The following is a 27,225-nucleotide window of genomic DNA, read 5'->3' as shown; positions in this document are numbered from 1 at the left end:
TTGTTTCTCATTCAACCTCAGATCTGTGCGTTGTGGTTATCTTTCATTGCTTCCAGCCCACTGGTGACAGCTCAGAGCTAAGAGCTTCCAGGGTGTGGCTGAGGGACATAAGGGTGGGGCTCAGGTAGAGCAGATAGGGAGGTCACCCTGGAATGTTTAAGATTCCTCCACAGCGCTGCTTCTGCAGTGAATACACCCAGCTCCCACCCTGCGTGCCCCCACCCAACCTCTGTGCCCTCGCCTCCCACCAGGCAATCCACTTCCCTTCCCCTCCCTCCCTACACCCACTCTATCCTCCCCTGCCCTGCAACTGGAACCTGCTCAGTCATGCCAGTTTGCCTCCTTGTGCCAGCCTAACTACCACACACATTAAAGGTGGAAAATTGTCCTCAGAGCTGCCAGGTGTGGCATTCCCCCTGTAAGCGTAATGCTGGATCTTGCCAGGTGTGCCATCAGCATGCCTGAGTTAAGGAAACAACAATATTATGTGAGTGGGAACTGGCCTTGGAGAGTCTTTGTTTTCTGATCTTGAATGTGAGTTAATTATGAACGACATAAATCCAAGAACTACAATACTGATGCATGTTTTTTATGTATGTGTATATTAAATACTTTTTTTGTCAGTGTTTAAATGATTAGCTAAGATGATAAGCTACGATGTTCCACCCCCAAGGGAAATGGAAAGCTAGGTGTGAGTGTGTGTGTTTGACAGGTTGAGCAGTAGCGGCAAGGCTATAAATCTTGTTGTTTTATCACTTTTGATCACAGGACATAAATAAAAAAGTTATGTGTGTACTGACTCAATAAAAATGACACTGGCAGCACCATTAGAACATCACGGAACAAAATTATAACAAATTGCCAGATTTGTCCATCAGTCAGCAATCCGAATCATGTGCCCATTACAGTATCAAGGGACTAGCCAGGTATTCCCTTGACACTTTTTTATAGGTGAACTGATTGATTTATAAGATCGGAGGCGGCATTGAGGTCAGGAATCCAGGTGTACAACGTTGGGAGCTGAATGTGCCAGACGCAGCTTCTACCGAGAACAATAGAATGGATGAGGGATGTTTGACATAAAGTTAGTGTGCACTGGAAACGTTGGCTGAGAGAAACAGAAGGCTAAATGTGTCATTGATAGCCAAGAGAACAAAACCTCAGGCCTGTAGGGAAAGAATTGGGACAGATGGAAAGTGAAGGGTGTGACAGAAGAGGGATACAGCAAAGAAGTGAGAGAGAGTCCCTGTCCAGCTGTATGACAGCAGTGTTGGCTTGGTACATAGCTATTCAATGGCCCAGTTAATGCTGCTGGAATAAAAGTCATATCAGCGCTGCAGACTTTTTACCTCATATTACCTCTCTCAGTCCTGCTCGTGCCCCTCTATCCCATAGTCTCTCCTCCCTACCTTATATCCTCTGTGGGTCTGGTCTGGCAACGGTATGTTTTTCATTAGTCAATTACAACCTATGAAGCTGGCCGCTTTTCTGAAACACTCTTCTTTCCTATTTTTGCTCCTTTTTTCTTTCTAAGGTCTCCCTTTTCTCTGCTTGGTTCAACTTTCCTTACAGTTTTTTTTCTCTCTGAATTTTACTGATCATCGAAGCTCAACCCATCACAGTATGTTATGAACTCAGTTTTCTTTTCTATATTCTAGCCGTCACTATGAAAACCTTTTTGTCAAACTGCCATTTAAAATATGATGTGTTTTTAATTTAAAAGGCAAGTCAACTCCAGAATTGATTTTCCAAGTATAGCACACACCGGCCTCTTGCATTTGTATGGTCATGTAGAGATGTATGCACAGAGCAAGATACACAGTGCATTCTCTGTAAGAAAAAAAGACATCACATGCAAGCCTTCACTTGCTCCACTGCATTTATTAATGCATGCAACAATAGGACAATAGGATACCGCAATATGCCTTCGGGATTACATTTTGTCAAACATTGACTAAAAATACAGTGATCAGGCCATGTCCATGGGTTTATTCAAATAGGACACAGTGGAAATATCTTCCCTATGGCCTATGAATGAACCAAGAAAATATTTTATCAAATTCTAGACTTGTAAGTACTTGCTGATAAGTTTCTCACTACCAATTACTGTAATATCTGAAGCATGCCAAATGCCATTATGTAGGTAGGCACTGGCCTGTTACAATGTAAATAATATAATACAGTTATAAATTACTGTGAAAAATTAGCAGCCAAAAACAGTGAAATATTACATGAATTAAATGTTCACTCCTAATAGACTTGTGTGTATAGCTGAATAAAAACATTGGCCTACAATAACAGCCAGAGTGTGTGATGGAGCCGGGCATTGGAAGGATAAACAGCTGAAGGCAGTTTAGCTCATTTGGTAAAGCAAGGGGCGCTGGGCAGGAGGTTGTGTTTACTCTCTAGCTGAGATGTTGGATGTTTGGATGTTTCTTCATGTTTTCCTCACTGACAGACATCAGAGCATCAGGTTCCGCTCAACCAAATATAGTGCTAATCTAGTTAATTGTAGGAAATAAGAAACAATTACCTCAGAACCCACTAACATAGCTGGAGTGCTAAAACCCTGACTTAGCATTTCCTCTCAGATAAGTGTTTCTTTTGTGTAGCTGGAGCAAAAGATCTGAACCCATTTGCTTTGCTCAGGTTCTGGCTGCCTAAATCCATTCAACAATTCAGCAATGTATATCAACAGTTAATACCATCATTTTATAGTTGCTGTTAAGGATAACCTCAGCTTTTATCAGTTGACATGTCATTGTGGATGTGTATAGTTTACCAGTGTGTATGAGAAATGTTGATTTTTTTCGACCTGGCCTGAGTTAATTCCATTTTCCTCTCATGAGCTCTTACTCAGCTCATCATAAACCTCCCCCAGTAATCTCTGTTGGATTTGTTTAATGTCCAATTGCTTTGGTTTAGAGTATAGATCACTGGTAATACTGTAGAAGGGATACCCAGTTTCATTCTGTCCTTTTATGTTCTGGCTACTTCGCATAGCCAAGAATGATTTAAAACGGTTGAGTAACAGTTGAGTTACGAGTGAAAAAAGTTCATCCTCTAAAAAGGAAAATGCCTCTCTAATGTCAGGGTTGCTTTTATGTGTTCTGCCCATGTCCATGTCAGCTCAAAGCATAAATAACAATGCTCATATTCTGAATGATATCATTTCAGAGCCAATTATTATTTCATTTATTTTAACAAATAGACACAGCAATATAATTTGTGAGTAATATTAATAATCTGGGAATGTAAATAGAATATATGTTGTATGTTATGAAAACATGTCAGTGTATGTAAGCCTGAGGCACCTTAGCAGAGAACCATGGGTGGGGTTGGGGGTGTGTGGAAATAATAATCTCCTGTCAACTGCCATGGCTTTTATCTCTGTTTAGAGACACATAACTTTCTTAATGAACAACAATTACAGCCTGGACCATTAGCCAATTCAACTCTTGTATCAGTTTTGTGTTTATTTGTATTTTTGTGTTAGGTGTGAAGAACAGTTAGTAAAGGCCTCCAGATTGCATCAACCCCCTTACTTGCAATCCCTTTGAGATCATAAAGCCTCCCAGCAGGGAGGGTCAGCAAAGATGCCAAGATGGGATAAGGCCAGAGTTAACACACATCAGATGAAACTACAGACACACACAGAGCAGACCATACAAATAAAATGGACAGAAAGGCCATTGCATTGTTTGCTGTGGTCATTTTATTAGTACAAAACAAAACGGCGATTGTTGAGTGTTCAGAATACACGTCAGCTCCTCACTGTTAGCAATTGCTCAATCATTACTGGGCGATATGGCGATATACAGTATATCATCAAAACGATGTAAAAATGGCTATCATATATATTTTCTATATCGTTTCTATCGCAATGTCGAAAATCCAACAACTGAACTGTGTTACGGCTATAAGAAAATACTCAGTACTTTTCATTTGTCTTAGTACTTAGTAAATGAGTATACAAAAATAGGATTTACCATGTGGTTATTAGAAATAACAAATAGATAGATGAATACAAATAATAACAAATAGACTATTTATTGACTTAACAGAAAACATGCTATATTGTGTAATATATCATTATCGAGATATGAAATTACCTATATCTGGATAGAAGATTTTGGCGACATCGCCCAGCTCTACACTTCAGACTGGGCAAATGTTTCTTCGTGTGAAGTTAGGGGGGAGAACTCTTCCCAGCAGTGAAGTCACACTGGGAATGTGCTTACTAAGAAGAGATACAGTACAGCATGAATTATGAGAGGGAAAACATCAACTTTGACCTTTTGGCCATCATTCTAGCCTTTTAAAAAAAAAATTCTTTTTTAGTTTTTTTAAAAATCTTGAGTTAACTCAAGGGTACAAGGATAATGTATGTAATGCCCAGGATGTAATGTTATGTAATGCAATCACTTTGTTCTCCTCTTATGTTCATTCATTAGTAATGAATCAGTGAGAGAGAAAAATACCTACAGTAAAAAACAAAAAAAACAAAAAAAACAGCATGCAGTGCTATGCTCAAACGTTACCATCTTTAGTGACTAATACGACTTAGGCTTCCTTCCATGTGTGTATGAGTACATGTGTAAATGTGTGGATGTGTGCGTGTGTAGACTGCATCTGTGTGTCTGTTGTGCGTGTATGCATGTGTTTGTCACAATAGTAAAAGTCCTTAACTCGTTGTGGTGCAGCTCTGTGGTCACATGGACTAGATGAACACACACACACACACACACACACACACATATGACTCAGAACACCTTGAGGTGACTCCCCATGGCAGGGGGCCCAGTGTGTCACAAAACCACACAGCTGTACATTCCCAGACTCTGAGAGTGGGGTTAGATTAGCAAAGTGGAACACTTGCATCTGTAGGCGATGGCTGGGTTTTGTCTGATTGCATCTGTATGTTTATCCGTGTCTGCAAATAAACAGGGTCTGTGAGACTCATGCCAGCTCAAGGTGTGTGGGAAGGAACACTCAGCATTTTTATTCGATTTTGTAAATGTTCTCCAGTGAGCTCCCATAGGTCAGCATTTTATGGGTGCGTAAATGACTCTGTGTGCCACATGCCCATTTTAGCTGGTATATAATTTGAAGTCTTTACACCGAATGCCTTTTTTGATTCGCAATAAATTCTGTATGGCTCAGTATGGCTTAGACAGTTTTATTCTTAACTATGAGGACAATATTAACTATTGACACTACAGATCGTGGCTTGCTTGCTATTTTGTAAAAACACTTTTTAAAAGTAGTTTTCAGCCCTAAGCTCACACCTGTACAGTGTAGGAGCAGTTTCTTGTCTCCTCTTCTGTATGATATGCGTGTGTGCCAGATTTCTGGGCTTTGGCATCTGATGTAAAAGCTAAATCAGTCAGAGTCAGCAGGCCTACTTTTATACTTCAAGACCATCCTGCCTGATGTGAGGGTTTAGATAAAAGAACGCAGTAGATGGAGAGTGTCATCACAGGCTGAGTTTTTTTTTTTTTTTTTTTTGCATCACTACTTAGTTTAAATTTGTCCCATGAAGTGCATGTCAAACGTGGTCAGCAGTAGCTGCATAGAGGCAGTGGCATATTGTGATTACTGGCAATGTGATTGTGGCTGACAGGCATTCTAATGAGAGTCAATATCACCCACAGCTTCAGGCAGAGCTTCTGATTGTTGAGGAGGGCTATAGTGCAACATAAAAGCAGTACATTCAGCCATATTTGGGTGAAGCTCAACTGGCTGTTTGGAACATAATGAACATTTGGATGGACAGTGTTACACTGCATGAGTGGTTAGAGAAGTTTCTTTGAACATTTTGATACTTAATTTCTACCACTGCCACCTTTCAAGCTCACAGGAGTGTACCCAAAAGATAGATTTTGGGTGGAGTATCGCTTTAAGCACATCATGGAAAGTGCTTTTATGAGGATCTGTGCATGCTTGTGTGTGTGTGTGTTTGTGTGTTAAGCATGTGTATGGAGATAGATAGCTCAAGGCCACTGAAGGCAGTGTGTGTGTGTTATTTTAGCTTAGTGTTGAATGTCCATTAAAGTGGTGTTGAATGGATAGTGTGAAGGGTGGTGAGATTGGGCGTACTGGGGATAAGTCTGGTGTTGAAAACCAAGTGAGCAATTGCAAGTCCCCTTGGTACAACTGACCATGAGAGTGTTAAATTCAAGTTTGAAGCATTGAAGTGTCAATGATACAGAGTGAAGTAACAGCAGATAGGGTCGGGATGGGGGGATTGAGTAAGCAGGCATGTGCTGCGAGAGGAAAGAGGAACAGGATGCCACCATCTGTTAGCCACATGCACACCCCACAGCAGTCACATAAATTTCAACCGAGCTCAGCAATGCAAGGCTGCATTCCGCCAGGCTAAACGTGCACTGGCTAGCTACCTCAACAGTAATGTGCAGCTCATGTGACATACAGATCCCAGCCATACATTCAGCATATATACTGTAGCCAAATGGATTAAGATGAAACACAATTGATAGACCAGGACACTGGTCAGATAGACACACTCTAGTGGGGTTGCTGTACATTTATTTATCATCTTGCCAGCTTGTAGAGTATTAAGACAGCGACAGACTTGGTAGAACAGTTATGTAATATTTTAAAATGTGCTACTGTCATAGTAGATGCATTAATTATAGCTCCTAACTATTGGCTAGAAATCTGTAGGAAAAATACCGCAGCTATGCAATGGTTGATTTAAAAGTTGTTTATAAAGGCAAAGTTCTTCTGTTCTTCTGGTGTGGTCCCTTGGCCCTCCACTATACTAGGAACAGTGGATGTGCAAATCCACAGGACACACACACACAGACACACACACACACACACACACACACACACACACACACACACACACACACACACAGTTCACCAAGGTTACAGTCAAGCTCAAGCAGGGGGATGTGTGGATGAGTTGGGTGTTCATGTGCTGTACAGATAGGCTGAAGACTTGCAATTCTTTGACTTTGACAAGTTGCTGTGCTATAATGCAGGTGTTTGTGACAGCTTCAGTGTCACTGTCACATATCATGCCTTTGCCCCTCTGCTATCAAATGTAGTGTGCTATACTCTATTTTATATTATGAATAATTTTTGCATAGCCCATGGACGTGTGCTTTGTGTGTGTTGTGTAAAAAAAGGTATTTCTAAAAACGTTTTCCTGAGAAAGTGATGTACTAGTTTCTCATCTCTTTACTGGTCACTGTATTTTGTAGATAAACTATGTATTGCACTTTAAAACATATTAGCAGTATGTTATTCTACAGCAGTTCATTGTGAATGAGCAGTGCAAAAATCTCTGGTTGTGCACGAAATGCACAGACTCAATGTAGTCCTCTGTCTTCTCTAGCTCTTAGCAGTTCAATTCAATAATTTTACTGCAGGATAATAGCAACGCAGCATTGCTTTAGTGATCCTCAGACCGCTGATGTGACTTGTAGTTGTGAGTGTGACCTTTATACTTCAGCTGCCCTCTGAAGGTTCAACATTCAAATAAATTCTCTACCACAACAATAACAAATTATGTTAGTTGTGTTCCACATTATTTTGCACTTTGTCAATAACTATGAAATGTCCTTGTTGTGTCTCTGATGACACATCATACTACACAGTACAGTGTTGTGGAAATAATGCCTTTGAGGGCAGAAGGTTATAAACTTTTTGTTGTAATGTAAAGAGGGATTTTTATGTTTAAAGCTTGTCTCCATGTTGGACCTTCTGTACCCACTTAAAATTGTCGAAGATGTTTAGAATGCCAAAGAAACATGGTCATAAAAAAAATCATCGTTTCCATCTTTTGGATACAGACAAATACTTGTGACTTTTTTTGTCCAATTTTATGGAACTTTAGATCGATTGAAACCATTGCTAGTGAAGAAATTATATAATAACATAGCGGCTAGAAATGAGTCACCACTAATTTCAGGTTCCCTTTCAAACCCGCTGTTCAATTGTACCGTCCAAGCACTGTGGGTGAATGGTACAATTGAAAGCCCAGCCAATGAGAAAGCCCAGTCATGACATCACAGTCACGCCGTGTGGCAGATGAATGGGGAAGAACGCTCAAGAAACAATATCAGAAACACTGCGGCAAAAGCAGGACTTCAACTCTTGTTTCATTAGTCGCCCAGCAATGATCAGCAGAATTGGTTGGAGGGTGGCATCCAGCCAGAGGTCCTGCTTACGACACAGGAACACAGTGACTTGCTACGGTTACTTTAGTATTAGGAAACCATAAAAAAAAAAATCACAGCCCTGGGGTGTGCCATTGCTATACGTCCATCATCAGTCCTTCATCAGCATACTTCTGCTATGAGGCCACGAGAACCACAGCCAAAGTGGCTGCTTGCCTTACCCTCTGTATATGAAGTCAATGAAGGAACGTCCTTCGGACTATAACCAAAGGGGGAACACTACACAGGGAGTATGGATCTGAGGAATTGTTCCAGAAACTATTGGGACACAGCCGATTTATGACAAATTTTCCAAATATATTAACAAAATGGCCAGCTGATGAAAGTCTCAGCCTGCAAGGTTACTATTGGTCCAGCTGGCTTTGCTATGCAGCAAGGAAGCTAGCCAGCTGCCCAGTTAATCTGTGGTTTTAGCTTCTTCCTGCAAACTTAATTCTGGTTTACCTTCCGTTATCAGAGCATACATCAGAAATGCTGTAGCTAGATGCTTCATAGATGATTTATAGCGCTGTGTATCATTAGGATGTGCTGATTATGCAGCCAGTCACATGCTCAGTCAGCAGCTGCAGGACAGGGACAGCTGTGACTTCCTGAATCCCAACTACTGAAACTGTTGCCAAGCCAGACTAATCACAGCTGGAGGAATCTTGTTCCAATATGATATCAAGCAGCTTACATTCAGTACTGAAACCCAGATACATTGTTTATGATCTTGAAAATGGTTTAAAAAGAAAAAAGTCCTCAAGGTTGTATTGGGCATATCTAAACATGTACTGCACAGCTGGTTGAATCTGTTCCAGCTATTTTAGGATCAGAGCGCCTGCCTAGTAGCAACAGATAACTGCTGGGGGGTTTCTAAAACCTATTAAGCATCACTTGACATTAAAATGATGAACAAATGAGCAAGAGTGTTTAAATCTATCCACTATCCACTGTACATACCATGAAACTAACCAGCGAAGGGAGGAGCAAAGCACACATCTTTCTCCGCCTTATCAAATACGCTGTTCAGAGAAATTACATCATTAGGCGTTTTAGGATTCATGAAAAGAAACTCAATGGAAGAACCAATAGTGTCATACTGCTACTGGCTATTCTATATGTGTGCCTCACAAAGGACATTTGTTCATATTCCCTCTCTTTATGTCTCTGTTTTTTTTATCTTCTTCTTTTCATCCTCAGCCAGACGTTTTTAGACATGTAAGATGTAAAAAAAAAAAAAATGCAGGAAGGATAAGAAGAAAGAAAGGACAGTTCTAAAGGAATATGGCTCATATTAATCTAGAAATATTGCTTTACCTCATCTGAACTAAATTACTGGTCTGAACTCGCTGTCCTCAAAGAACAGGCAGAGCGCCACCGGCAGCCCAGATGGGCAAGGAGTGGTCGGCAGATCTGTCACCGTGACCACGGTGAGCACATGAACCCCTGGTTTGTCGAGCTCTGTAGCTTTCCTTTTATACAGCGGATCAAAAGTGTTTCTTTGTTGTTGTTGGGCTCAGATTTTATACTCGGGCGGAGCGTCTCTGGAGGAGAATCCAGAAGTTTTGAGACTCTTTCCCTCTTTCTTTGTCCTGTCTTGCTATCTTTGCGGCTTTGTGCATGTGTATTGTTAAGAGGCCAAAGGAACCTCTCAGCAAACGTGAAGATAATAAGAGAGAACTTTTAGTTTATGACAGCATTTGACCAATTCTATGGATGATTTAACACAGTCATATTAGTCTATATCTACAATGTTCCACTTCCGGGATTGCTCCGTTGCCGGCGGAAATTCTGCCAGATTTCACTCATTTAGGCCGGATATCCGTTGCCTTGGGCTTCCTTTGTGTTGGCATTGTAAACTCCGGTCAATTTATGAAGACTATGGTTAACCTTTTCTCAGATCTCTGCTGGGTAAATCCAGCTAGCTAGACTATCTGTCCAGTCTGAGTTTTCTGTTGCATGACTAAAACAACTTTTGAACGTACACGTTCCACCAAAACAAGTTCCTTCCCGAGGCTATTTTGCAGAAGCGCCGTTGCTCCGTACAGCGCTTAGCGCCGCCCAAGACGATTGTGTTTGGTTTAAAGAAATGCCAATAAACCAGAGCACCTTTTTCTCCCATCCCGCATGGACTCGCCAGACCCTCCTCCGCAGCACTGTGGAGGTAGGTCTGGCTATGTGAGACTACAGTCATAGTAGTGCTTAGTTGTTGTGCGAGATCCAAGTACACATTGCTGGAGGTCATGAAATCTATAGTTAGATGAATGGCAGGCTTATGGTGTGGCAATAGCTTGCCAAGGCATGTGGTTTCCACTGGTAAGGAGCAGAGGCAGGCACAAGTAACTGCCACCTCTCTCACTGCTACTCCCAGGAATTTAAAGGTGTGATTGCAAGCGCATACGAATAAACACCGGCCCATGAGCTCTCTCTCACCCATAACTGAGCCGAACTGACACGCAAATATTTCACCACGCAATACACTGAGATAGAAAGGAGCTTCAGCAAAAGATAGATAAAGATAGATCTATTACTATTGCTTAATAACAATGACCATTGACACCAAGTCAAGCAATACTTGTTGCTGTGGTTGCTCACACATGTAACTCCACCTGTCAGAGATGAGGGTGAAAAGTGCTCAAATGACACGCTTGCATCAGATCAAAGGCTTTGTTGCATTACTTGACTATCTCCATAGATAGAGAGAGGCTTTCTGATGTTGTGTCCGTTGGTCAGAAGGATGCGGTCAGGGGAGGAGGAGGTGGTTTGTTTTTGTTCTTACATCAACTTCAGTTCTGTCTTTTAAAAAATTTACAAGACAGAAGAAAGCTGTGATTTATCTCCAACAATGATCTTTCATGAAAGAAATTGTAAATTACTTTGCAGATGCTCCTGACAACAGCCTCTAACAGAAACCAGCAGGACGGTTTTGGCAGTTATGAGTGACAGCAGGTGAACAGACTCATGCTTCAGTCACAATACCAACTACTTAACACATGCAGTACATACCGCACTGCACATCTGTACTTACATATTACAGTTATGGGCAACCACATGACATAATAAAACAATCTGAAATGAAGAATGGATTAAGAACTGATAGTGAAGCCAATCAATCATGAAAGTGAGTAATGGGGTGCCTGGGTAGCTCACCTGGTTGAGCCTGTGCCCCATGTACAGAGGCTCAGTCCTTGTCGCAGCGGCCGCGGGTTCAGTTCTGACCTGCTGCCCTTTTCTGCATGTCATCCCCCTCTCTCTCCCACTTTCCTGACTTAAACTGTCCTATAAATAAAGGCAATAAAAGCAAAAAAAAATCATCTTTAAAATACAATTTAAAAAAAGAAAGTAAGTAATATAGATGACAATTTAATAAGTATTAGTTTTATTCAAATAATTCTTACATTATAAAAATTCTTACATCCTTCTTGGTTACCTTGCACGGCAGCTGAATTTCACGTGATATCATGCAAGAAACGGAGGATCACATACAACACAAAAATTCTTCTTGTAAGGCTTCAAGTAATGTGTTTGTATCCGAGCAGCAGCGGACCCAACCAATCAGCATCCTGTGAAGAATTTGATAGACAGATGGTTCATCCAATCATCTCCCAAGTATTTTTTGCAAGTGCCTGCCCTTTTCAGTTTCCAATGACAGCTGCTCAGATGGTTCTGTGTAACAAACCATCTGGTGCGTTTGGTTACCTTCTAGAAGCCCCTCCACCCATTCTGCCAGGTGGCACTCATGTATACGAAATAACAACACACACACCGGAGGTGTCTTGACGCATATCATTGCAGGTTAACACCTGTAAACCTTTCAGGACACATCACGGTCATATTTCCCAGCCTTGACACAGATGTGTGTTGCACACAAAATCTAACAACAAGCCTGCCTTACAGGGCCAAAACGTTGACATGCCCCTCCTTGATAGGCGAGGTGGATTCTGGTCAGTGTCTCCCGTGTGATGTACATTCACCTGGCTTACATATAGCCGACCTCTGACCTCAGGAAACACATCCCCGTGGGAGAGGGAAATGTGCCTGTGAGCGGCCCACTCGTGGGCGGCGGAGTGGTTTTATACACAGACTGGCATTAACTGCATCTCCTGCTCCACTCAAAGGATAGGGCCACTAAATATACCCTGTCAGGCCTTCCCAGGCTCCTCTGGGCTGGGGAGATGCGGCCGCTGCTTGGGCCGAAGGCCAATGACATGGCTGCCGACCTCCACTGAAAGTATTTTTAAGGTCAATTACAGGGTACAGTGCCTTTAGATGGCCGACTGGTGCTGAGGAGGCCTCATATTAAAGGTTTATGTGGAGAAGAACCAGAGAAGTCTGCCTTAACTCACCCCATCTCCCATTGTTACCACACACCCATTGAGACAGTGCACTCTGAAGGATTCATGGGGTGATGCGTGCTGCGTGCGTGTGTGTGTGTGTGTGTGTCTGTGTGTCTGTGTGTCTGTGTACTGAAAGAGAGATTGACATAGAGAGTTAGTCTGTGTAGTGAAAGAGAGATTGACATAGAGAGTTAAAAGTCAATAATTTTTTTTATAAATGGATTTTTAAAGGGGAACTATGCCGTTATTTTAGCTTAATTTACCTTATCTGAACAGTTTCGGAGTCATTGGAATGGTTATATGACTTTTTTCGGGTTGAATGGTGGTCGTCTCGCTTCCCCCTAGTGCCTGTGAGTGGAAAAACCACCCTTGCAACTTTTGGCCGGCGAGCATCAGGAAGTATCGCGTGATATCAGGTCTCGCGATGTAACGAATTGCATTAGGCACTGCACACATACCCACACCTACACGCCCCCATCCAGGAACCAGCTAGCTATAACACCAAGGTAGCGATGGAGTTTTTCACACTATCAAAAAAGAAGCAGAAAGCTAGGAAAGCATTGTCGGAGGAACAGAGAAAGAGGAAACGGCAGACTAACCGACCGAGTTTTTACACAGTGTTGCCAAATATCTATTCCGAAGCTGTAGGGGGAGCTCTATAGACAAACCTGCGAGCAAAAAGCAAGAAAACAGTGAAGAATTGGCCAAAACTGCATAGCGCCCCTTTAAGTTAAAGATGAATCAATTACGAAAAGTTGTTGTTGGACTTTTACTCTGAAATGTGGTTTGATTAAATATGTATTTCTTTGTGAAGAGCATTATTTATGTCACTGAATGCAAGAAATTCTTGTGAGTCAGTGGCGATTTTAGACCCTTTTTAGGGGGGGCTCAAGCTGGGAAGATACCCACTTCATTTGAATAACTCAGACTGCTAAAGTCTTATAGCTTTGAACTTTAAATTGCAATCTCTTACAATGGAGTGACACTAGGAGGGGACATCTTTATGGCCAGCATGAAAAAGATGAGTTAATGCAGTGACAGTGAGTAACTTTTTCCATGCTCATATGAGCATATGAATTTTGTTTAAAGATAGGTTCAGATTTTTTGAAGTCTGTATTTTAATACCTTAGTATTGATTAGGGTGGTTTATATACAAAATCACTTTTCAGCAAAAAGGCAGGCTTCATAATGCCGGAACACAGTCTCAACAAGCGTAGCGTTTTCGTCCATGCAGACACAGACATATAATAACCACAGAATAACAAACACACTTTGTTGCTCATTAGAAGGCTTATCTTAATCCTCCGCTTCCACACATTCACTCACACAAGCTCCATTCTTTCTTCATAGGCCACACACACACAGACCCACACAGCTGACCAGCGCTCAATATAAATGAACATCCAGCGAGATGATTTTGGTCTTTTTCATGGTTCATTCCAACACGACTCCAGCCGGCCATAAATACAGGCCTGTCAAAATGTGTTCTACCCCACAGAGAGGGGAGTGGTAGAAGGTACAGTAGACACCATTCACCTCTCTGTGAATTTGGAGGGGGCAGAGGGAAGGTTGGAGTTGGTGGCTTTGGTCCCTATGAAGAGTGAAGTATTGATGGGACAAAAGTGAGGGGAAGGATTGAAAGGCCTATTTGTGCAGATGAGGGCCGGGCATCTCTGTGTTTTGTTTGCTGTGGCTCTGCTACAGTTCAATGGCAGCTCTATCCACCCTTCTCTATTTCAGCCCAGACGCTATAATAAAGACAAAATAAAGGCACCGGAAGATGAACCCAAAGAGGAAACATCGATATGTGTTTTAGTATTTAAACTCTATCACTTTATCACTGTGCTCCAGACATAAATGACATTTTGAGTCAGTAACCCTTCAATTAGCTACAGTTTAGCCTGAGACACCAGTCTAGCAATGCACAGCATAGTGATTATCTTGTTTTCACTGTGTGAACACGATTAGCAAATGGGTTGGGTTGTTAAAGTGTCCTAGGATAAAAAAACAAATTAGTTTTGGCTTTGCTGAGTAAATGAAGAAACAATTCACCAAAAAATATAGAGCATACTGGGAAGCTTATATAGCTATTATTCAATAGTTCATGTTTCCTCAGGTTCAACCAAGATATTCATTGTTTTTTGTGAAAGATAATTGTAAGGACACCCTCATATTCGTGTGTGTGGTAATCCACTTTTGATTGATTTATTTGTGTAATGTAATTCTTGCCTTCATCAGCACAGGGAAAGGTCTACTCTCGTGAATGCTTTACTCCAAGCAGCGTCCCTAGGAATAACATCTATTTTAGATGTTTTGCATTCTTTGCAAAAATTCAGTGCTAACACAGGAAGTAGTGTGCCTTATATGTAGCAAAGTAAGGGTGTGGAGGTCGGGTCAGAAAATATGTTTTTGCTCTTCTCCCGACTGGTTTTGGCAAGAGTTTGATATATCGTTGATCTGATTGGTTGATTTGGCCCGTCTATCACCAACATAGGTGGTGATAGACAGATGGTTTATCCAATCAGCTAACCAGTATTTTCGCCCCTTCCCAAAAGTTCTCCAACGGAAAGTTCCCAGATGGATATGCCGAGCAAATCCATCTGGTGGAGTCAGGTTAATCTCTTGCCTCATGTTACCTTAAATAAATATTATCCCAATGAGTTCCAAACAGATTTGGAAATCGATACATTCCAAAACATAACCAACTAGCCTTAACCAAGATGTTTTTTTGTCTATCCCTAACTGTACATCACCCATAATTTAATTGTCATAACCCCAATCTTTATCTAACCCTCATCCTATTTGCCATGTACAGATATTGTAGAAAGTGAGAATTAAAATTTTTTTGTCACTGAACAATATTCAAGTTGTTGAACAATATTCAACCAAAGAATATGTTCTTCTCAGCAATAAGAATGCCATGAAACAATTTTATCGTTTTTGAAGGACAGGAAAATGGTTTTTCAACTAAAGACTAAGTCTGTCTTTGACCTTCCAAGAAGATGAGGCCTTTTCCCCTTTACTCAACTCTTCCTCTTTCACCTTTAACTCCCCCGATCCCACCTTAACTCCTACTAGCCCAAAACCCCCACACCTTGCATCCCTGGGAACATCATCACTCATGATCCACATGGCAGGGCGAGTACACATCGCCAAGCTGCTAAGTCTACACTGGCTGGGGTGCCCCGTGTTTGCCCTGGGGGAGAGCATGCGTTCGTGGCCGCTGGACTTTTTGGGTCAGAAATGGCACACCATGGTGTGATGGGTTTTGCCCTGCTGGTAATGGCCATCATAGGTGTGAAATTCCCAGAGCTCAGCCGGGCAGTTCCAGAGCCCAAAAGCTGCACAGACAGAGGGAGGGAATGGATGTGTTCGACTTTAGGGTTAGCCACCATCACCTGTGTCTAAGTTAAAACCCGCAGTCTCATTTTACTTGGACCCTTTCTTGTCTCAGTGCCCAAACACACAATACACTCATAGAACTAGTTTGTCAAATGCTCTGTATTTCTGCTGTTAAGTCTTAGCATTATTGTTTTTATTGGACATTTCAGGTGTGTAGCAGTCAGTGAGTCATGGAATACAGTCACCACATGCAGTCAACCTCAGTTCCCCTAATTAAGAGTTACAGGAGTGTTGGTGTGGGTGGTGATGGGGCGGCCTTTCATTGGGGCTCTGGGTGTGTCAGCGACATGACCTGGAATGACACTGGTACTGTACATCGTCACTGCAACTGGGGCAAAATCAGGTTGCATCATGATATAATTTTACATCTTGGAAGAAAAGCAGTGCTCTTACTGTACTGTACAGCCCTTAAGCCATGCAGCTATATACATGTCAAACTGTAGTCATTATTATATTAAACACAGACCTGAGGCTTGATCTTTTCTTCAGCAGCTAAGACACTTTATTGTCAAGTCTTGTTCAAGAGGCAGTACTGGGTACCACACAGTACTTACTGTGTGTGCTTCAGAGTGCACCAACTGTTGTGGTGCACAATGTGGCACACAGCCAGGCTACAACACTTGACTCCACTGTCATCTTGCCATGGCTACACTGATTCATCCTTCTTTTTTTTGTCCAGACAAGCTGCTGTGTAGATTTAGGAAAGGTGAATGTCAGAACGCTTTTCTCATTGCTATATTTAGTTTTAGGGAATTATATAATAACTATACAGTAGGTCAATGAATGTCTACCTGCACATTGACTCAAAAAGGTCACAGTTTAATTAGTCTTTTGACCCAGGTGTTACTCCCTGAGGGGAGGTTAGAATACGCTATGGTCATTAAAACACTTTATATGTTTAGCATTGGTGTTTAATATGACTTTTTCTGCCACAGAGCGAGAGAGAGAGAGTCCATTTAGTTTTTTTAATGCCCTGCATGAACTTATACTTGTTTAAACTAGCACAACACAGGCCATTGGTATCCTGATATGCACAGGCCCCAGGGCTGGGTTTAAACAATCTCCATATTCATCCTGGAAATGTTGAGGAGTTGATCTTTGGCTCCCTCACTTTGATACATCTCACAAAGGTTTTCTGTATTAAAAACACAAAAAGCCCCCTCGCTTTCCATCTGCCTCGACTCTGTTTCCAATTCAGGTCGTTAACAGTGAAATTTCAATTTCACAACAACCTATGATTGAATCCTGAAGTCTAATAGGATTCTAGCTGCCATCCAAAGACAACTTGATTTCGCTGCACTGAATAAACCTTAAATCTTATTGTATTTGTTGTGCCATTTATCCAGTTTAATTCACTTGAATGCCTATGTGATTTTACCACAAACTATTCTTGGAGTTATTAACATTAAGAAGTTCCATTCTGTACCATAATATTGTACTTTCTTTTGGCCCAACCCAGCCTGGTTGTTTTGCCAAATGTGTATGATGCCTGACAGTCAGACCTTTTCCTATGGCTTTTGAAATCCAATCACAGAGGCAGCCTGTTTTGGATTTTCTGTAATCTGAAGTTCCTGTGAGTTGATGGTGTTGTTCTTCCTCCAGCCTGCTCTGTATGAAGGGTGGTTTTAACCTAGTGGTGTTTAGATATTCACCCATAAATCCCCTTACTTTGATATTTAATGTTATCCCTTTTGGGATGTAGGCAGTCAGTAAGACATTTGACGTTTTCTGGCGTGATACAGCTCTCTTTTTTCACCTCGTTGAAATCTGTTGTTTATAACAAGTGGATTTTTTGCACCTTTTTACACATGCAGCTGATTTTTGGTCTGAATTCAGTTTACAATATTGTTTACAACAGGATTCAACAGAAATGGCTTATGTGTGTTGCACCAGCTTAAATCAATGATTGAAATAAATGTGGGAGGAGTTTCTCTTGCAATGAAAGAAAAACCTCCCTAAAACATCAGCAAGGTACAGTAAGCTCAGATAGGCACAAAGGTTTGAACCCTCAAACAGAAACAGGGAACAGGGTGAGAGAGATGTTGTGTAAAACGGTTAGTGCCACATTTTGCCTCATCCGTGTCTGTAAATGGACTGTATGTACATTACAGCTCAACTCAACCCCTAGTGGCTGGATAGAATATTGTGTCCTTTCCAATTCCACCTCAGTCCTAAATCCCAGTTTCAGATCCTGAAACACAATCACATCTTTTTGAATAAATATATCCTCCATAACTGACAGCCTGTCATTACTGTTCTAATTTTCCTTATTATAAGGACACTTAGTGCAATTTTTATCTATTTATATCGTTATGGTAATGACAACATTTGATTGCATAGTAGACAGTAAACAAACAACAGCTTTCAGATGTTGGATTAGTTTTTTTCTGTCTGTAAAGCCCCAGATTAAAGACATAAAAGACCACAGAAGGGCTGTCCGTGACGCTGGTTTTTGGAGGATTAGTGTTTCTTAGCATTAAAGAGCACTGAAACTAGTGTGTCTCCCCTTTCTCTGTCGTCCCTCGACCAACCCACTCCAAACCCCAACCCCAGGCCTGAGCTTTCACAGCCTACACAGAAGACAGCCCATAACCTTAAGTACTGTTTTGTGGGCCTGTGTGAATTTGACACCATTATGCCACAGCGTGGGTCTGTGTAGGTGTTAATGTTAGTGTGGGAGATCACCAGAGATCTGTATAATCCCTGCTTACCTCATCATGTGCTGCCAAAAAAGTTGCTCTCTTTTTTATTACATCACGCAGACCTTTTGGTCTTTTGTCCCCTTTCTGTGATCTTTTGAATCTCCCTACATCTTTTCCTGCAATCATCTAGTTCTTCATGTTGTTTTAAAATACAGTACTTGTGTATCTCCTAGCTGTTCTTTTAATTATTCCTATTGAGCAATCCAGAAACTACTACTGCATCTTAAACTCTTGTAACTTTATTTGAAGTCATGGCTGCCGTTTTCTGTGAATGTACTTCTGTTGGGACATCATATGCAGCAGTGGCGGTCCTGGTGGATGTAGTGATGTGCTGCGGTGGTGTCTCTTTCTAATTTTCAGCAGGTTCAAGAACCAGCTGTCATTCTATGAACTGGAGCCTGATCTACAGCATTTATTAGCAAACAAGTTCTCTCAGATTTTAGGGGAATCACTACTTTGAACTTCCATTTTTGCTATTTCATGTTTCTCTCTTAAGTCGAGTGAATTCCCCTTTGCCGACACATTTTTTCTAATTACAAGTTGATCTGAAACTTTAAACGTCACTGTTTTTACTACTCTTTTCTTTTCCTTTGCACCTCTCTGTCTATGCCATGGCTCACTTTAAACTGGCACACTTGGTAGAGCTAGGTTTGAGTGTGGTGGCACTGGGGGCAGGGTGCAGAGCTTGCCTGGGTTGAGCGTACCCAGCCCCTCATAATTACAGACAGTAAACAGCTAGTGCTTTTATGCCTTTTTTCCCCGTCTGATGGGCAGAGAGTTCACTTTGGCGTAAGAAGAAAAGGCAGAGAGGATGAGAAGAAGGGGAAAGACAGTCTGAAGATGGACAAAAACTGTCATCCTTATTTTGGGTGTTGACGATGTTAGCCGTTTGAAAAGAGGGTTTAGGGTTAGGTTAGGGACAGGTTTATAGACACACACATACACAGAGACAGACATTGTCCCCACCCCCTAGAACTCAACACTCACACTTCTTCTTCCTGAGCGACAGTCTTTTGATGTGATCTTGTAAGTCTTAATGTCTCTTCTCTTTTTACTTTTCTCCCTAAAACTGTCAAATTGATCACCCGTCTTGCTCTGTGTTTCTCTCTGAGTGTGTCTGTGTTTTTCTTTCCGTCTGCCTGCCTGTCTGTGTCCTTCCCTCTGTCTCTCTCCCCCTCTCTCTCAAGTTAATCTTTGCTGCCTCACACTCTTCTCTTGGTCCAAATTTAATTCTCCTCCCTCTGCTTTCCTTCTTCGTTTTACCTCCCTTACCTCACACACACACACACACACACACACACACACACACACACACACACACACACACACACACACACACTTTATCCTTCCTTACTGCATTGTCAGATATGCTAAAACAACTCTAAGGCATTGTACTCAATGTAAAATTTCAAAACAAACAAAGAGCAGTTGGTAGATTTGAACTACATGCTATATACCATCTCTCTGTCTCTTCACCTCCTTCCTCATCTCTCTCTGTCCCTCTCTGTCTGTGCACTGCACAGCACTGGCAGGCAGGCGATGGGAGGTTTTCTTTGGCAGTCTGCTCCCCCTCTCTTGGCTGGGACAGGCCCTGGAGCGTGCTACTGGCTGGGAGTGTGGAAGGGAAGCGGGGAGGTAGTGAAGGAGGAGGGGAGGGAGGGAGAGAGGGCTTGGGAGGAGGGAGACTGGAGGGGTGGAGGCGTGGTCTCCAGCTGGTAATGAAGTCTTCTCTTTTCATCCTCAGAAGGCAGAGTGTGAGCGGACGGGCCCGGGGTCTGCGCGGCTCCACTGCTTTCTCTGCCTATAAAGTGTGCCGAGCACCCCTCCGCTCAGCGCTAAGCTGCCTGTGCGTCAGCGCCCGTCTCCAACAGCTGAGAGATACAAAGAGACCTAGTCTGAGAGAGACCGCTACAGTCATGAGGCTTCCCCTTGTATCGGCTCCACAGCATTGCTCTTGAGGTAAGACTTCAGACTGTCTCCTTCTCGTGTGCTGCTCCTACCTGTCTCTCTCTCACTGCTCTCCCTTTAGTGTCTGTCTGTCTCTTTTGATTGTTGTGGTGAAGGGTGGGGGTGGTGGGGGTGTGATGGGGGCTGTCCGGTTAAGATCCCGCCCACTTTGAATGTGCATCTGTGTTGTGAATATACTGTATGTGCAATGGTATGTATTTGTGCATGTGTGGGCATGCACACATGAATACTGTATGTGTGGGTCTGTGTCTGTGCACATTTCCTACACTGTTTATGTATGAACGCAGACTGAGTCAGCAGCCAGTGAAAGTTTTATGTTAATGGAGACAAATGGCACCTACTGGTCAGGCAAGGAAGAGGGTCAGACTGGGGCTGAGACATTGTGGAAACAGGACGATGGGAACTTTGTAGCAGCAGTTAACTGGAAGTGGATATTCTCTGATAATTCTGTTTTTTCAGAATTGCTTTTGTTGTCAGGTAAATTTAATATCACTCTGTTGACTTTCATTGTTGGTCTGCTGCTAATGCAATGTATACAGTGATGCTACCCTATAATTGTACATGAGCTGTTAAATGTTGTACAGTGCGGTGTGTGTGTGTGTGTGTGTGTGTGTGTGTGTGTGTGTGTGTGTGTGTGTGTGTGCATGTGTGTGTGTGTGTGTGTGTGTGTGTGTGTGCATGTGGGCACGTGTGGAGATATGTATTTGCACTGTTGAAGGCAGATGGATGCAACAGGCTATTGGGGCTCATCTCTGTAAATAAAAGAAGACAGGAGACCGTCTGTACTCATGTGCAGCCCAGTGACACCAGGCTTTGAAGTGATTTCAGTGGATCTGTCCTCCTCCCCGCTGGGCAATTCAGATCCGGTCTGCGACTCACTCACTTTCATCCACATTTCCTTGGAAATCCATCCATCTGTATTCTTTCACTCACCTCCTTCCTGCTCCCATTCACCCCATGAGTTGATGCACCCTAGTACCCCTTGGTAAGGCCTTCACCTCCTATCAACACCTCCTGTATTCCATAGACAGTATTCCTACAGTTGTATTCCCCATCCCCACCAGTCAGACTAGACTTCTGGGGAACGGGTCTTTCCGATACCTCTCCTGGAAAGAAAAAAAAAAAAAAACTAAGCAACTTTCCATTAGTTTCTGCTGGGCCATGAGAATTATGGTTTCCCAAATGAATAGTGTACAGGAGCCTGGCTTAATTGAAAAAACACAAGCATGGTCTGCCATGAAGGAGACGGTCCTTGTGTCACTGTTGAACTGTGCGAATGTACTTTCCAGAGCTGGCGAGTGGGAGAGAAAGAGAGAGGAAAATACCAAAAAGAGCATGAGATAGAGGACAGATGGAAGGCTGAGGCAAATAGAATTATGAAATGGAAGTGTGGAAAATCAAAAGGGCTGATTGAAAACATTGTGGGTACCGTACAAAATAGATTTGGAGGTGAATGCAGAGGAATCATCAGGGAACACAAAAAAATGATGTAAAAAAAAATCTTCTCAAGTGTTTTAAATTCTAGTTTGGCCTCATCTGGTCTGTCAGTTAGGACAGTGTGTATGAAAGGGGACTTTAGTGGGATATAATGGCAGAAGGAAGAGACTGTTTGCTGGTCATTAAGCCCCAAAGGGCAACAATAGAACCCATAGTAAAACCTGCTGCATTTAACCCTACTGTAGCAGTGTGCTCAGCTGTGAGAGTGTCTGTATTGCAATCAGACCACCAGTGAGTTGGTTCTATGTTACTTTATTTCCCATATGAACAATACTTGACATACTGAATCAATATCTGCTTCATTATCTTTTATTGTGTCTGCTGTCTCTGCTGCCTCCCCCTCCTCTGTCTCTCTGACCCCCTGCACTCTATCTCCCACCCTATCTGCTGTGTTTGTGTGACATGTTTGTGTGGCAACCCCATATGGTGATGATTGAGAACCTGTCTTTTGGTTCAGAATGGCACATTTGTCACACACATGTTTGCCAGCAGCTGCTGTTGCTAGGGCTGCAGGGGAAAGCATCTCTTGTTGACTTCCTCACTGGGTGGCTCATTTGTTTGTCAGGGTACCGTGACCCCTGACCCCGCTACCACCTCCTGCCTCTGACACTACTGGCCGTTAATGTAACTCTAGACTCCCTGACACCCCCACTCTTCCACCACACTCATGCCTGCATGATCACCGGGAGAGAGAAATATGGAAAGATCAACAATTGCAACAGTAGGCCTTAGTTAAAGTAAGTCTTCTAAGGAAACATCCACAGGGATTCTGTGATGAAAATGCATGCAGGCAGGATGACCTCACTGTAACCAGAGAGAGTGTGGGGAGATTGAAGTGTGAACAGAAAGACAACACTCCAAGGAGAGACACTTTCTTTTCTTTGTATGATTGATACACATTTGCATTTTAGACGATTAATCATAATCCCCCAACCAGATACTGTGACTACTCACTTATAGTATTAAATCTAGTTCAGCGTCTAAGGGGCATGATAATGGCTATAATGTTGGTTTATCATAAGCTCAGCAGGTACTGTCCAGACAAGTCACTAATGTTACATAGGACCGGGGAGGTTATTCATCCCTTAATTCCCACGTTGAGTGATAGGTTCACGACTTCTGACCTCTCCGTCTTACTCCTGACTTTCATGAGGCTTCAAAGGTGAAAGATGAACAGCGACTTCAAGCTCAGAAGAAAATGCTTATGTCAGTGGTTTAATCTGCCTTTCATCACCAGTGATGATGTTTAAATGAAAATGCATCTTACTGGTTAAATGATATGATATTTGGGGGGTTTCCTGGCAACCATTTGAACCAGCTTGTCTGTGACACACGTTATTGTCCCTCTGCAACACTCATTGCTTTGCTCATCCACACTTAGACAAATTTACAAATGTCATATGCCAAGCACAAAGCGTAGGTGCAGTCACCAAACAGGGCCATACAGAGAAAGACAAAAATGCTTACACACATACTGTATATCCCACCATCAAATTTTAGTCAACATTTTCTCAGCAGGGATTTGTAGATATAAACTTGTTGCCTGGCTTAAAAAATATCCTAATAGGTGGTAATCTAAGTGTATTGTCAGTCTGACTATTGAATTATAGAAGAAACAAAATGTGTGACGCTAGTACTGTGTAAACAATGCCATGCCATACTGTTTTTCTTAAAAAAATGTACAGATGGTATCAACATACTGTAGATATTCCCATGGAAAACACACAACCTACTTTATCATTCTGAATTGCAAAAAGATACATGATCCGGCCCCTGAGAACTGCACTCCTTGCTCGCTCCATCTTTTGGATTAGATAAAGAACCGTTTGAAAGTGTTGCTAACATAAGAAATAAAAAGCATCAGCAAGGGGAAAAAGAAAGGAAAGAGATATTGTCCTTACTTGGTCATACCTGAACAGCATGAGTTTTGAATGTATAATAAATAATCAGATTTCGATTTATTTGCTCGACAGACTCTCCAGATTTGCTCCCACTCACTAAAACTTTGCGACCATGAAAGTTGGTGGTGAAACTTTTTTTCCTTTCAACAAACACATTAGCAGGCCAAACCTTAATTTAGTTTCCCATATAATTTCCAGCTAAATTTAAATACATAATTTAAGAGTTGCCTTCGTGATTAAAATTATCAACATTTTGTGTGTCAACCGACCATAACTGAAAATATAAGCTTGATTTACAAACTTTCACTAATATAGACAAACTTTTCACAGTATCTGAAACTCTGTGTATGAGCACTGTAAGTTTAAGTTTTGTATTTTGGTGGTGGGGCTACACTTCTTTTCAGATTTGCATCATGGATTATGCCTCAAAAATCAATGAGCTATAGTTGCTGCAGTAAAATAGATTGTGGTATGAGTTAAATACATGTTTTTTTGGTAGAGCTGATGATGGAAACATCCATAGTGTTCGTTGTACAGTAGTTTTCTTTATTATTATTTTCTTGTAAACAGATTTTTCATGACCTACACTATGATGTTTGGCAAATGTCTCCATATAGTTTGAAAAGAAAGATAACATGTTTTTCATAATTTGGGCTATAGATATTGAGGGTACAGCAGCATGATTAATTGAATTCTGACTCAGTTCCCGTAGCTGTCGAGATACAAACAGTAAATTTAGCTTTTGGTGACAAAATGTGTGTGTTAACTATAATACCTACATTTTTACTGGCATGCTCTTTTTTCAGTTTTGTTGCAAGGGCCTTGTGTAATATTAGGACGCTGAACTGTTGAACTGCTCAAGCCGACTATGCAGGCCTGTCTCTATCACCCACACACTGTTGAGCTAATCAGCTTCCTGAGGTTTACTACTGACCACCTAGTTAGCCCACACCTAGAACTGGGCCTGTAGATATCTGGAGATATCTGGATGTGGAGACAGAGGTATCTTAAAATGACCAGTCTCAGTGCAGTGCAGATGTAAAACACGTGACTTGCAGGAGAGGAGAGTCCCTCGTGGCTCCATCAGTCAGATCTTTCCCCTTTCTCCCTATCTGTGACCTCCTCTTCCAACAGGACACATTAAGCATATTTTCCATCCTACCATCGACTCTGTTTGTCAGCTCACACCTTCGATCTAAAGAGCCCCCTGAGCTCCCACACAAATCCACTCACAGACTCGCAGACTGATGTATATGTGTGTGCATGTGTATTGTAGCGTACATTTTATGCATTCTTGACTATAAGTCCAAGTATCTCTGTCAGATTGCAGGCGGCATACTATGTGTCTACTGACAAATAACTGTTGGATCAGCCGCCACGTGTTTATTAGACACTTTATCCAAAAGGCAGAAAATTGGCCTAAATATTTGCCTGCTCCTCTGCTGCTTCTGCTGCTTGAATGCAGACCCAGCAGCTCTGATTGCTTCTGACAGTGACAACAAGAACCGGCTGCCTGAGAAGACTTTCTGAAGACCTCCTCCTGCATCTGCACAGAAAAGTCAGAAGAATGAGCCAAATCAAACAAGTACTTGCTTTTCTCTCTGAATGTCTTTGCGAACTTTCTGGAACTTAGAGGTTATAGTGTTAAAGTTGCGTTACCACCACACAAGTGACACAGTGGTTGGCAGTTGTCTGTAGGAGATGTTTGATATTAGCCTGTATTGGTGGAACTTAGTGGATTTTTCACTGTACTGATATTAAATTAAATAGACATCTCTGTATTTGATCTGCGTGATGCATGGGCCTGCAGTAGTGAACTCAGATCTTTGGGGGCAGGGAATGAGGGAAATCACCAGTAAATTATAGCTCAGGCACATCCCCAGACGCCTTGGCCAGGGTCCTAGAGCTAAACAGCTTTAGGACCGCTTTCCCTTTTTCAACTCCTTTTCCGCTACATTCCTGCTCTTCCCCTCTCACTCCTGTGTTTCGCTCCAGATGTGGCATTGTTTGGACACATTTGTTTTGGGCTTGGGCCGGTAGACCTGCGCAGAGTCTGATGTCATGCTCTATTTAAAGGGAAAGCCATGAGAACTGGGTGGAAAGGAGCGCGCTGTGGTCTCACTTCAAAGCTGTCTCTGTCTACAGTAGGACTACTGATGAATGTCATCCGTGGCACAGCAATCTGTGTCATGGACAGATGACCACATTCATTTTAAGTGTTGACAGAGATGTCTTTCTGAAAAGGTTCAGACAGGAGGCACCACTTTTCACAAAGAAAGATGGAATTTGTGTTTTGTTTTATCACATTGCCCACCGGGTTTACTGAAGTTATCTAGTAGTAGTTATTTAGAATAATTTGCCATTCATACAAAAAATACTTTACTGTGTTTTATTTTAAGCTTGTACTATAGCTGGTCATGGTGTAACTGAGAGAAACATAATACCATAGTTGGATAAAATGAAAAGATTATGTCCTTAATTGAACCAACAAACAGGACAGGTTTTTTTATGGGTCAGAGGAGTCACATGCTTCCTAAACTTTCATGCCTCTCTAATTAGCTTTGTCTGTCAATGAATCTGGCACCTCATGCTATTAAAGAATGGGATAATGAATCTCTTTCTCTCTCTGTCTCTCAGTGTGTGGGGTATGTGTATGCACAGTACGTGTATAGTGTATTCTGCACCACTCTGAATACGAAAGAACCCATTGTTTTCCAGCTATAGGTGAGTTAGGAATGACACCTTTTCTTTGCAGAAGGGATGAGGGCATCTTTTCCTCGATGGCTGAGCTTATTGTGCCTTCTTATTTAAACTGTCAGCATAGTGGAGAGCCTGCAGCAGCTGATCAGGCTCTACTGTTAGATTCCCCATGGGAGCTCTGCCTTCAACACTGTTTGGCCTTCAAACACATATATTTGCCAGGTCTTCTCTAGTGTCCCCGGGCTCAAACAGCTATAAGCTTTAACCCCACTGCATATTTCCGGTTCAAACGGGCATGTTTGCTAGATATTCATCCCTCACTGTTCCCTCTCCTTGCTACAGAGTGTTTGCTCAAGGAGTTCACAGTGGCTTCTTGGCCCTTCAGGAGTTGAAAGCTGGAATGACACGAAGTGCTAGCAGACGGTGAGCGGATTTCCATTCAGTCATGTACACATACTCACACATGTACGAACATAGACAAAGGGAAAGCAGCATTTGGATAATATAGTCATCAGATAGTTTCCCC

The 27,225-nt window shown here is 42.1% G+C and overlaps 1 protein-coding gene across 1 annotated transcript in view; it reads left to right on the top strand.

Annotated features, from left to right (window-relative positions):
* The window catches only part of LOC116062249 (zinc finger protein 469), a 211,206-nt gene that overhangs the window by 146,503 nt on the left and 37,478 nt on the right, over window positions 1-27,225 (top strand). The window contains exon 5 of the mRNA XM_031316917.1: window positions 20,378-20,592. The gene's annotated coding sequence lies outside the window, so the exon portion shown is untranslated. The remainder of the gene's footprint in view (window positions 1-20,377; window positions 20,593-27,225) is intronic.

The sequence above is a fragment of the Sander lucioperca genome, chromosome 7 (genome assembly GCF_008315115.2).
Source record: "Sander lucioperca isolate FBNREF2018 chromosome 7, SLUC_FBN_1.2, whole genome shotgun sequence".
NCBI classification, from domain to species: Eukaryota; Metazoa; Chordata; class Actinopteri; order Perciformes; family Percidae; genus Sander; species Sander lucioperca.
The sequence above is the reverse complement of the archived record's forward strand: the minus strand, read 5'-3'. Positions and strand labels throughout refer to the sequence as shown.